The sequence below is a fragment of the Gossypium hirsutum genome, chromosome D08 (genome assembly GCF_007990345.1).
Source record: "Gossypium hirsutum isolate 1008001.06 chromosome D08, Gossypium_hirsutum_v2.1, whole genome shotgun sequence".
NCBI classification, from domain to species: Eukaryota; Viridiplantae; Streptophyta; class Magnoliopsida; order Malvales; family Malvaceae; genus Gossypium; species Gossypium hirsutum.
In genome coordinates this window covers 52,737,587-52,751,518 of record NC_053444.1, presented here as the reverse complement: position 1 = coordinate 52,751,518, position 13,932 = coordinate 52,737,587, and the positions used below count along the sequence as shown (strand labels likewise).

The 13,932-nt window shown below is 32.2% G+C and overlaps 1 long non-coding RNA gene across 1 annotated transcript; it reads right to left on the bottom strand.

Annotated features, from left to right (window-relative positions):
- Window positions 1-9,433: 9,433 nt before the first annotated feature.
- LOC121219848 (uncharacterized) lies at window positions 9,434-10,253 on the bottom strand. Its single transcript, XR_005916823.1, has 2 exons — window positions 10,105-10,253; window positions 9,434-9,774 (listed from the first exon to the last, which is right to left on the bottom strand). It is a non-coding gene; the product is annotated as an uncharacterized lncRNA (long non-coding RNA).
- Window positions 10,254-13,932: the final 3,679 nt, after the last annotated feature.

Below are 13,932 nucleotides of genomic sequence, written 5' to 3'. Positions count from 1 at the left end.
TGCCTCATTGGATAAAGCCGAAGTAATAACTATGCCCAGCGCTATATAAATTGACACCCAGTGTCTCATCGGTTAAACCAAAGCAAATTGACACTAAGTGCCTCATCGACTCGAGGTTGAAGTAATCCCTGAACTCTTCCTATCCTATGTCATGCCATCTATATCCAATTCAGCTCGATACAGTTAATAGGGATTCATTTCACTTTTCAATACAACCAATGTCTCAATTTCATGAATGTATATCATCACATATAAGCATATATTCAATTGGATAATAATCACATTTTTTCTTAATACACATATATTCATAATCAATATATTTCATAATATACAAAATCAATCCATTTCATTTCAATTATGAATTTAATTCAATCCCAAAGTGCCAAAGTACTCACCTCAAATGCTTACCATATGCAAACAATTATATATGCAATAATCTACTATTTAATTCGGATTATAGAAACACAAACCGTGAATTCTGAGCTATTCGACGTCAATTTTATCCTTTCCCTTTTTACTCGAGGATTCTGGCACGACGTTAGCTACGGAATAAAACAATTAAATCAAATTAATATTACACATTTTAACTTCACATTATATTTTAATTTTCACACTATATTTTTCTTATTCTTCAATTTAGTCCCTAAAACGAGATTAATTTTAACCTTCACAATTAACTTCATATTTTTATACTAATTTCACTCTAGACCATATTTAGCTTTCTCTTTTCTAATTTGACCCCTTAATTTCAAATTTTTCACAATTTAGCCCCTATTGTTCAAAATCAACAATTAATTCCATAATTTAGTCTTTTTCCATTTCTAACTTAAAAATCTATCTATTTAATCCCTAATACTTAAACTATTCAATAATGTCAAAATCTAAAATCTTGAACAATACTAAAAATTACCATATGGGTCAGGTAGCCCTAAGTACCGGGATTCTAAAAATATAAAAATTACAAGTGTAGGGACTAAATTACACTAACTAATTTGAGCTTGAACTTCCAAACCCCTAGTGTCGTGCGTTCTCTTCTCCTTTTTCTTTCTTCTTTTTCATTCATTTATTATACATTCATTTTAATTATTATATATATACATTAAAGTTAATATATATATAACATATATATATTAAACACATGCATACATGCATTTTATTTAGCTCATGACCAGCCACTTATGCACACATATTAATTAAGTGGCACAATTGCTACTTTATCCCCTTTAGTTTATTTCAATTTATAATTTAATTTTTAACCCTTACATGATTTAGTCCATGTACCTTAATAACTCTTAATTTCATAAAATTCACTAATCCAAAAATTACTTAGCTACACAACTAACTTTGTAAATATTTAATTAAATATTTACAAGTCTGGTTTACGAAAATGGAGTCCCAAAAATACGTTTTTCGACACCCCTGACTATCGGGTCATTACATAGAGGAAGTTTCATGAAAACCTCTTTATGAAAATCACCATGCATAAAATAATTATGTACATCTATCTGATGTAACTCCCAATTTTTTAAAGCTGCAATAGCTAAGATAGCACGAACAATCACTATTTTTGCCACAGGAGCAAAAGTTTCATTATAGTCAATATTGTCTACTTGGTGATTACCAAATGATAACATGTTAACTTGCACATCATTTTGTGTTTAATTCAGTTTATTTTTGAATCGATCCCTACTAAATTAGTGCTTTTATGTTTTAATCTTGTCAGGGATGCAATTGGGACGCTAAGAGACAAAAACAAGCAGAAAAAGACCAAAGTGTGACTCAATCAATTAATTGAGGCCGAATAAAAAATGTGGAGAAAGCCAAGGACTCGTCAGATTTTTTGACTTTGCAAAAGCCAAAAATAGAAAAAAAATCTTATTTTATTTTTTATTTAATTTTATTTAATTTTATGTTAAAGTGGTTAAGGCCAAAATTAGTTAATTCTATGTATATAAATAGGGCCTTAATGTACTTAGGAAGACACGCCTAATTTTACATTTGATTTCAATTTGAAATTGAATAGCCATTATTCTTTTTCATTCAAATTGGCGTGAGCATTTTGTTTCCATTTCTTTATTATTTCAAATTGGTTTAATTACTTTCCAAGTACTTTTCTTTCCCATTCTTTACCACCATCATCAAATCACCTTTCAATTCTACAAAGCATGAATAATTTCATGCCTCTTAGCTTTAGGTCGATGCTCTTTCCGACCGAGAATTGTGAGATACGTATTCGTGCTAAAAATCCTTCAAATCAGTATTCACTTTTTTTACTAAGTATCGGGATAGACAACTCATCCCTTAAAGTTAAGCTCTATTTCAAGTCAAAGTTCACGTTGGGTTGGAGTCGTGTTTGCTGACAATTGGAGAAACGAGTTGGCCGTGCTGTATTCGAACCTCCGAGAACAAATTAAGGAAGAAGTGATCGGGTTTAAACGACCCATGTAGTTGAGGCCGTTGATTCGATTTGGGTTCTTCAGAGTGTAAGGTTGTCAGAATCTTGAATCAGGAACACGTGTATCTCGGTTAGATAATCGATAATGGTTGATTTGCAGGTCGTACCAGGACCGGTTACGAGAGGAAGAATTGGTGGTTAGGACGTTCTTAACTACTATAACTAGCTTATTGTTTGGAGGAGAAAATTAATTTTCAAGGATCGATTCAGAAATTCGGAATCCACCAAGTCTAGGGCTAAGGCTTATTATCTTTGATTACAAAATTTGAATTTAATTTTCAATTTATTTAATTATTTATTTATGTTTTTTCAATTGTTTAGTTTCTAAACATTTCAAAACTCCCCTGATTTATTTGTTTATTTTTAAGCAGGTCAGTTTGGAATCGTGGGCATGACTTTTGCCACGACTTTCGATACCACAAAAATTTTGATCACAAGTTAAACATGGAAGTTGATTATAACATCCAATCCCTATGGACTCGACCCTACTACCACTCTTTACTACTATTTAGAGTTATTTTGTAGGAATTATTTTTTGTGGTTTCAATGCTCATCATCAAAAAACGAAAGGACGAGCTTTAAGTCTCTCAATAATTCCATCAGAGTTATATTTAATCTTATACACCCACTTACTACCCAAAATTTTCTTTTTCCGAGGAAGTGTCTCCATAGACCAAGTGTCATTATCCTCCAAAGCACAAATCTACTTTTGCATAGCATTACGCCATCCCGCATCCTTCACAGCCTCTTTAAAAGACAGTGGCTCGATTCTTATAGTAATAGTTATAAGAAAATTTCAGTGTTTCACAATAAATTTGTCACAATAAACATAATGCGTAGGAAATGAAGTACCTAAGGAAGGCTCCAAAGTAGGTGAGGTGAGAGATGAACTTTTCTTTATGATTGTATGAGTGGCAAAATCCCGAAGCTTCACTGAGGAAAACTTCTCCTTATACCCTCGTCCAAATTTGGGCTCATCATTACCCAAAGCCCCCTGTACCACGGTGTCATCGGAGGAAGAAGAATACACCACAGGTGGTGAACTCATAGGTTGTGGAGTGATAAGCGAAGGAACTATCACGGGCTACGACACATCTGAATCACTGAACTATGTATCAAAAATTATGTTTATACTCTCATATGGTAGAGCAACATTGTCGAGCTCAATGGTTGCAACATTCTTGTCCAAATATAGAAAAATATCCTCAAAAAATTTCACATTACGAGACATAAATAAAACTTCTTAGAATCCATATCATATAAATACCAACCCTTTTTGGCAAACAAATACCCAACAAAAACACACTTTCGACTCTGACTAGCAAACTTATCACCCTTAGAACGTTGATTATTAACCAAAACAAACTCCTCCCCCCCAAAAAAGCAAATGTCATTAGAAATGCAAAGTACGAGCCACATTTAAAATATGCTGATGTTTTATCTTGACTCTCCCATTTTGTTGAGGAGTACCAACACAAGATGTTTGAAAATTAATGCCATTTGTAAGAAAATAATCCTAGAGACAATTAAAGTTCGTCCGGTTATCACTTCTAACAAACTTTATCTGTTGAGAAAATTGATGATCAATTATAGTAATAAATGACATGAAAATCTTGAAAACCTCCTTCTCATTAACCAATAGATATACCCAAAAAGCACGAGAGAAATCATCAACCAATATAAAAAAATAATGACATCCACAAGATGAAGAAGTGACATAAAAAACCCATAAATCGTAATAAATTAACTAAAAAATACGAGTGACTTTATATTTACTAATTGAAAAGCTATTTCTAGTTTGTTTAGCATGATGAAAATTTTGCATGCTTTATTCAAATGATCTCATGAGTTACTAACATAGGAAAGTAACTTCACTACTTTCTCAGAAGGGTGACCTAATATTTTAAGCTTCAATCGAAGTTACTTTGACTGTCGATACCTGTCGGAAGTAGTAAAGTCCATCTCGTCTCTCACCCACTCCAACAACTCTCTTGAAGGAAGGTCTTGAATTACACATATATTTGTAGAAAATTGGATAAAATAGTTCATGTCATCATTCAAGAGTGAACCCGAAATTAAATTGCAGTTTAATTTAGGAACATAAAGAACATTTTTTAAGTGAATTTTTCCCGTCAATTTAACCATTTCTTCTTAGGTAGCCACCACTATTTAGCCATTAGGAAGTCCTATAGAACATGCTACAACTTTTCTAACATTCATCAAACACATAAAATCACTTGTAACATCATTTGAACACCCAATGTCGTCAGTTATACATGGATTATGAACTATTTTTTATTGTTTAATTGAATGTTTAAAGCTAGGATTGCATGTAATTTGCTTCGTTAAATGTTGTAACATTCTATAGCTCAGGTCAGTAGATCGAACCGGGTGAGGGGTGTTACAATAGAATGTTTCAATGGTCTCTAATTCCTGCATCCTCAAAGTCACAAATTTGGTTGTCAGCATCTGAAGATTGGATTGTTTAACTGTATTGGTTTCTTCATGAGCTGTTTTTAGAATTTCCTAAGCCTTCTTAGCTTCAGTACATTTAAAAATCCTTTTAAACTCTTGTGTATTTACCCTTTAAAAAATAGCATAAAGTGCTTTGGAGTTGGCATTAGCAATATTTTCTTCTTTAGTAGTCTAGGTTGCGTTAGCCTTGAGAGTTTTTATTGTTGAAAAAAATTTGGTTCGAAAACGGTTTTCTTGCACAAAGGAAAATAAAATTTTTGAAAATCAACCTGATTTATTATATTTATAGCAATAAACTATTTATCAAAATCAAACATGTGTTTTTGGTTAGATGGATCCTTGTCGTTTTTGGATTTCAACTAAACGACCTTTTCCAATTTTCTCGTACCATGAACTACTTCGAGTGTGAGCTTGAACGGTTTGAGTTAAACACAAAACTAGAAATAGTTTTTTTTACTTTCAGTGTGAAAGCAAAATCTATTCTCAATAGAAACCGGTAGAATTGTTATTCTGGAAAAAAATATTTAATACTTAGAGGATAAAATCTCACTATTTTTGGGCAGAGTAACAATATTTTGAAGTTGTATATTTAGCCATATCGGTGTCATCTATTTATAGGGAGAATAAGTAAAACCCTTGCTGAATTGTAGAAGTCTATTTCAATAGAAAAATGTACTCCTAGTCTAACTAGGGGTATGTAGGGCGGCAACCCTAGTTAAACAAACTAGGGTTTGTTGTCCTTCTCTTAAACATGAGGAGCTTTTGGGCCTCTCCTATATTGGGTCTAACTATAGGTACTTCTTAGACTTTTAACCAATATTTTATAATTTGATCCTACCCGATATTTGTTTCTTTATTTCCCAAAATAAACATCTCATTAATTTTCATATTAAATAATTTTCTCAACCCAATTCTAATTCCGTTAAAATCATGACTACTTTACTGTAAAAGAATCTATGAAAATTATATATTTAATATTTCTACATTTAATAGAATCACTATGACCAAATGATTTATTTCCATTTTCTAACTTCATTTAGTTTGAAACCATAAATTCATTTCCAAGTCATTTTCATTTTATTTTGGAGAAAACCACATTTATTGCCAAATGTTTCTTATTTCTCCATTTTTACCATTTCTATTCATTTATGTTCATTTGATTCAATATGCAATTCATTTCTAGTTTCAATGAGCTAGTAGAGGGACCGATTGGACATATGCGATTAGGGCTCAACTTATGTATAATTAAGTTTTAGGTTTTCATCTTTAATTATAAACTCATTTAGTCACAGAATTATTTTACTATATTATCATGACTGAGCTCTCCCTAACAACATACCATTATGAAAGTAACAAAATTAGTGCTCATCCAATGACCTTGTCATAAGTGTATTACCCTCATAGGATATCCTTAATCTCTTTGGGATAAATTCGTTCTCCCAATGTAATCCAATTTTATCTCATGGTAATCATTACATCTCCCTTTATAAAAAGTCAATTACTATCAAATAGTAGTCAATTCATTCATCACAAAGACGAACGACCTGTTGGTCACGTTTACTTTTCATTAACCATGTAATGCCAACGAGGGGATATCATTTACCCATGTCTTGAGGTATGAATTCCACTATTGTGAATGACGCTACATGCTGTAGAAGTCGTATACCTAACATACCAACTTTTGGTTCCTTATCTATTTGAACTTCTAATTTTACTTACATCAAAGTATACAAGTCATGCTTACATAGTTCACCATTCACTCAGGATTAATGTGTGTCACACTTTAAATGTCATAAGTGAATAAATCCATAAATAGATTCAGGATCTATTCTTCTTGAGTCTAATCCGATGTACTGCCAGTCTAATCAATCACATCTATATTTCTATCTTCTGGGAGTTATCCGTTGTGATGCCCAAGACAAAGCATCTCCTTAGTTAAACTTGATAGATAACATATTAGTCTTTCAATCGGTTTGCTTATTTTCGATTAGACTAATGACATGTTTAGGTTCATCTACTAAGATAAGTTGTCTTTCCGTATTACGATCTGACCACGTAATACCGCTTAGAATTAAACATTAGGCAATGTACAAAGTATTAATGTAATTCATGAATAATTTTATTAACCATTTTTTTCAAAAAAATTACAAGTATACTTAGATGAAAGTACTACACTTAGGGCACTGGATCCAACATTTACTCCTTCAATTTCTATGAAGGGATGAGTCCATCTAGTTAAAACACCCCTTCAAACTTGTTCATATGTTGACTTAATGAATGCTTTCATCTGAGCTTTCAATATGCATAATTTGCTTCGTCGAGCATAGAGGGAATGAGAAGATCCTTCCATTGCAAGCAAGTATATCAACCAAGATAATCGTTATTTATGTTTAGTTAGAGGCTTTGATACCAATTGTAGAAACAATGAGGTAATTACTTTGCGAACAGAAATTGTGGCTAAAATAGTACTTGGAACTGTGACCACAATTTCAACCATGAAATTAAAAGTGCATAAACATAAAGATGATCATTGATATTGTTTATGTAATTCAAACTTAGTTTATATTTGCAGGGCCTTGTCCAAAGCAATTATCCACTTTCATTTTCACAGTACAACTAATGATTTAAGTCCTAACATCAGTCCAACTCTCACCAATTTAACAACCTCACCATTGTACAAAGATTAGATTACTCTCCCACAAAACTTCCCCTCGAAAGCTTAGTCTTGCAATGCAAAAGACTCTCTTGATTGCTTACAGAAACAATGCACACATAAAACGTTTTTAACTTGAACAAATTCGTGCTTTCTCAATCTCTCGGTATTTTTAACCTAGATAAAACTTAAGTTTATATACTAGTTAAGTTTTGCTTACAAAATAGTCATAGTCTAATCACTTTTCTATAAAGTAAAGCTAAAAATCAACATAGGATAATAATTCCATAAGAGTCTCAATGTCATCCAATGCCTTCAAACCTAAAAAGTGACTTTACTTTTTCCGCAAATAACCAAACTTGATCCGCAAGTAACCAATTTTCAACTCTTCAGTTTTAACTCAATTGATCTTCATGTTTGGAGCTTTTACTCGTCTAAATATCTTCAAAATAGATAACACAATACTTTTGTTCTAATATTTGCCAACTTTGAAAATAGACAAGTATGACAATAAAATAGTGCCTTAAATTGTGGCTACTGTTTCAGCCACAGAAACAACCACAAAATTTTTCCTTGCCTTCAAATGTGTCAACAGTTTACATAAGATCTTAAAGTTCTTAGAGCCTTAACCTTGTCATTAAGCTAATACATCATTGGTTGTAAGTTTATATATATATATAGTATAAATGATAATTGTAATTTGTTTTGTTTTCTTTTTTACACTTTGTTTAATTTTAATATTTTGTAATGCAAATAAATTTTAGATATTTAAATTTTAGTTTAATTATATATATATATCAATTTTGAGATAAACTTTTTTTTTCTTTTTAATTGATTTATTTTCATTAAAACCTTCTAGATAATAATAACTAATCAAATTTCCATGAAAATAATTTAATAAATTCATCTTAAGGTTACTGAATTGAATATAAATTTAAAATACTCAATTTTAATTGAAGCCAAATATAATATTTTATGAAAGAAGTGTAATATATTTAATTTTATATCAATTGCATGTGTAATTAAATTTTTATTATTTTTAATTAAAATAAAAATGAATAAAATAAATAGAAAATACATAAATAAATAATAAAAAGGTATAATTATTAGATATCAAGAGGGTTAATGAGATTTCCTTCAGAGTAGGTACGTATCCTTAAAACCATAGGTGTATGTGTCTTTTACTCAAAACTTGAGGAGTAAGCGTCTTGTACTGTAAAAATATTTTAATTATTATTAAATTAAATTGTAAACTGCATTATATTCTAAATTATATGTTAAACATATTGTATTTTCAATTAATAAATGTAAGTACAATCACAAATGCAATTACGCCGAATACATCTAAATATTATAAATAGAATTAAGTATTATAAAGCTTGACCAATCTTTATAACTAAAATATATCCAAACATAGATTTAAATAAATTTATACAATGCTCATATTTGGTGGGACATAAACCGAAATAAATATTGATTGAGAACTCATACATGGTTTATACAAAGTGAGTATTGCACCTATGATCTTAAATTCCTAAGGCCTCAACCTTGTTATTAAGCTAAGCTAAGCTAATTTATTTTTTATAAAGTTGTTATAAATGATAATTATATTTTGTTTTGATTTTCTCTTTTCTCTTTTGTTTATTTTTAATATTTTTAATGCAAATAAATGTTAAATAATTAAATTTACATTTAATTATATATTAACTTTGAAATAATTCATTTTTAAAATTTTCTTTCATTTTTCTTTTATATTTTTATTAATTTCTTTTCTAAAATCTTCTGAATAATGATAATTGATTATTTTTTTTATAAAAATAATTTAATAAAGTTCGGAACTAAATCAAATATAAATTTAAAATATTTAATTTTTATTGAAGTCAAGTTGTAGCACCCTGAAAATTTTGATATGACATATGTAATTTCGGGTTTGAATATTGAGAAATTATGAGAAAAAAATTATGGAATAGCTTGTGTACAGCCCAAATTCACCGGGCCTCACCAAGTAACAAGCCCAAAAATTTAAAACCTACCCAAACCCAATTACAAAACCCATTACCCAAAACACAAATAAAAAAATCCTAACCATAGGTGCGGCGCACCTAGGACCGTCTGACATTGCCACCGCAACTGCCACCACCGACTCACCCCACTTGCGCCGCGCACGTCCCATCGTCCTCACCTGCTCCACCTTCAAACACGCAAGCAAAGAATGACAAAACAGCAGTAGAAACAATAGAAAAATTGTAAAATGGCTATTTAAAAGCCATTCAAACAGATCTAAAGGGGGGATCTTTATGTTTGTAAAAGGGGGGGAACCGATCTTTATTTTTGATAAAAAGGGGACTTTTTGTAACAAGAAACGGATTGAAACAGAGATTCAAAAAATATAAAAACAGAGAAACTAGTTTCAAGGTGATTTCATCTTATTTTTCTAGATTTCAATCTCTTATTATTGTTATTTTATTTTTATTCTTGTATATACGAAAACAAAGAAAAGGGGGAAGGAAAAGAAATATACCTGAGTAGCCCTTTTCCCTCGCTATCGGCCTAGGGCCACGATGGCGGTGCGCCGGAGGCCGAAAAGGCCTAAATGGCCGGAGTTTTGAGAGATGGGAGGGGAGGGGTCGTCTTTCTTGAAAGAAAACAGAGAGAAAAAAATGTTTTGAAATTTTTTTATTTCCAAATGAAAAAAAATGAATTTTTGTAAAAAAAATTAGTTTTAATGAGATAACAAAACGGCGCCGTTTAAGCCCCATGACCTGCGCGTGATCCGACACGGCGCAGGGGGGATCCGCATGTTTTCGTGATGTGGGCTATTTCGCGTGTGGTCCTTCCCATTTTGCGTTTGAGTGCAATTTGGTCCCATTTGTTTTTTTAATTTGGCCTCCTGGTTTTTCGCGTGTTTCATTTTAGTCCATATTGAAACACTGCATGCTGGGGAGGGGAATATTTCCTGATCAACCCTTCCCCCTTTTCAGAGTGTACCATTTTGGTCCTGAGCCACCCTTTTGTTTATTTACAGATTTTAACCCTGAGATTTGTTTTAATTTTCGATTTAGTCCTGTCCATTATTTCGTTTACTTACTTGTTGAAATTATTAAGTTTTATTTGCATTTTCAAGCTTTTAAATTTGCTATATCACATACGATTATACATACATGCACATACTTCCATTATGCATTTGTATACGTGTATATGCTTGCATATGTTTTTTATATTTTATATTTTATATTTTATACATCTATATAGCTATATCCATGTCCCATTTCCATGAGTATATACATTTATATATATTTTTTATGCTTTAAAAATATATATTCACTTGTAGATATCTTTTTGTTTTTATAACTCATATACTTATATATATTTGTATGTTATATTTTTATTTACATATATATATCTGCGTGCATATTTATATAGTTTGTAACTCATGTATGTATATTCATATATATATGTCTATACGTATACTTATTTTCTTCTTTAAAAATACATGTGTCTAAAATATACTTTTATACCTTTTATAATTTATATGTACATACATACATGTGTACATCCAAACATTTCTTGCATTTTTTATAATTTCATTTGTTTGATTTATTTATTTATTTATTTATCCACTACATACATTTTTACTTAGATTCTTGAAAAGGAAAATTTTTAAAAAATAGAAGTAATACTCGGTATTTGGGATCCTCGAGAGAATCGAGCGCTAACGTATTGGGTTCCGATTTTCTTTGTTGTATCTAAATAATCGAGATTATTTTTTTTTTAAAATGATAAAAAGCTCGTTATCAAGAATTCAATACGTTGTGTCCTAATGCATTGGACGTGACACGTTGTTTTCTCGAGGCGAGGATTTTTCGAAATAAATGTAATATTCAATGTTTAATATTTTGAGAAATTATGCCCTAACGTATTGGGTTGCGATTTCTTCATTTGATTTAAACAATTGAATATTCTTTTAAACTTTATTACACGAATATTTTCCAACTTAAGTTTTAAACGACATCGAGAATCAAAAAAGGATCATGTCCTAACTCACTGGTCGTGATCCTTTTTTTTAATCTAAGATAGTTAAATATCTTTTAAATAAGCATTTTTCATTCGCGTATCGGGAATTCGAGACATTGTGTCCCAACTTACTGGATATAATTCTCTTTCTCGAATAATGCGAAATATGCCCCTTTTCTGAAAAAATTTAACGTTTTAATACAAGGATCATTTTTTTAATTTTCGTTAAAGTTTTCAGTTTTTTGACACTAAGACATTAAATAATCAACTAGGTACCAATTTTGGGCGTATCGAGGGTGCTAATCCTTCCTCGTGCGTAACCGACTCCCGAACCCGTTTTTCTAAATTTCGTGGACCAAACTTGTTGTTTTAATAAAATCAAACCGTTTATTAAAAACAACCACTTTTTGAGGTGATCCAATCACACCTCATAAAAAAGGATTGGTGGCGACTCCCGTTTCATTTTTCAAAACCCAAGTCGACCCCATTTTCCATCCAAAAAATGGTGTCAACAGCTTGGCGACTCCACTGGGGACTTTAAATAAGAGAGTCAAGTCACGAGTTGATTATTTCTTGTCTTTTTGTCGAAAGTTGAAAATTTAATTTAAATATACGATCCTCCCATGGCATTTCAATTGTTTTGAGTTTTCATCATGTTTTATATTTTAAATTTTTTTATGCCTTTTTGCATTGCATTGCATGACCGTTGGTCACACATTCTTAAGTGGGAGTGAGAAGCTAGTCCTTCGTGAGGTTTCACCTCCGTGCAGGATAGTGGATCGCTTTCGGGATACATCCGTACCTATGTCTTCGTGAGATTTTCATCTCTGTGCTGCCATAGGGAAATGTATTCCTCTGAATCGAACTCGGTCTATATGAGCCTATAATGGGTGAAGATCGAGGAATCTGCTGGTTTGGGTACCCTTACTTTAGAGCCAAACCTCATGTAGTGAACCTTAGGAGCCCACCCTAGGTAGAACCACTTCAAACCCCTAGTAGTCACCTGACTAGGTGTTCTATTTATTCTTGATTCTTTTTGCTTTGTACTAACCCATTTTCCTTTTTTTGATGATTTCATTGCATTTTCATCATAAATAGGTGTTGATTCAGGTTCGGTCGTTAAATGGAGAGCTTGTCATAAGGAAATGGGTCTTTTGATAAAGTGAAAAATAATACGGTTGCCCGAATATGTTCCGAGAAAACACAACAAGAGAAAGATGATAGAGGACAACACAACTATTGCTCTGATGCCCGAGGATTCAAGATGACGAAAATTATTCAAGAACCACTGAACTTTCTTAAAGAGGAGCCAACGAGCATCATGAGGATAAGCGAGCAAAGAGTCGTGGCCCGGATCAAGCAAGATAAAAGAGATGTCTCTTTTGAAGAGTTCGTGAGATTCATCTTAACGCACGAATGAAGAAAAGGATCGTTGTCTTGGAATATAAGGGCAAGGCCGTATATATATTCGTTTTATGTAAAGAGATTTGTTTTCTAGTAAAGTTGTCATAATAAGAATTGAACCAAGAATCAACGTCTCTTTTTGCATTCATTTCATGCATTTACATTACATTGCATCATATGCATTAGATTTTCACGAAGTGACCCTAATTAGGTAAAATTATTTCAGAAAATCTGGAAAACCAACATGCTTGCGCTACCCGAATAGAAACTAAAGGAATAGACCAAAGGTTGGAGAGATTAGAGCGAATGCAGATATAGATACAGGAGCAATTGACCGAATTTCAACAGGAGATGAGAGATCAGATGCTAGAATTACAGAGAACTATGATAAGCCAATTCAACCGATTGCTAGCTGGAGAGTTAGAAAAAAGGAAGAACCTGATAGACCACTCTGAGGTTGATAATGAGGATTTTACTTATTTCTTAGATTGTACTCCGACAAATGTCCAGGTCCAGCCAGATGGGTACCCACAAGGGGCACTCTTTACCATAAGATCTCAACAATATCAGACTGGTACAACAGCACCAGTGAGTGGCTTGATGGGCCCAAGATCCAATTTGAGGAATAATTTTCTTGTTGCGCGTGATGATCCAGTAGAAATGAAACAGGTGAGGGCAGAGTACCCAGATACTATAGAGGCCCCAAGAAAGAAGGGGAATAGGGGGAATAATGCGAACAGATATAACAAGGGCCACTCAAAACCAATCACTGTGGGCCGGTCAAAAACAGAAACCACCAGACGTCGGAGTCCTTTAAAGCAAGAATCTGGGGTGAAACCAGGTACCGAGAAGCTCCAGTTCACACCAATTCCAACGTCATATAAGGAACTGTATCAGAGATTATTTGACGCGCGTATTGTCTCCCCTTTCT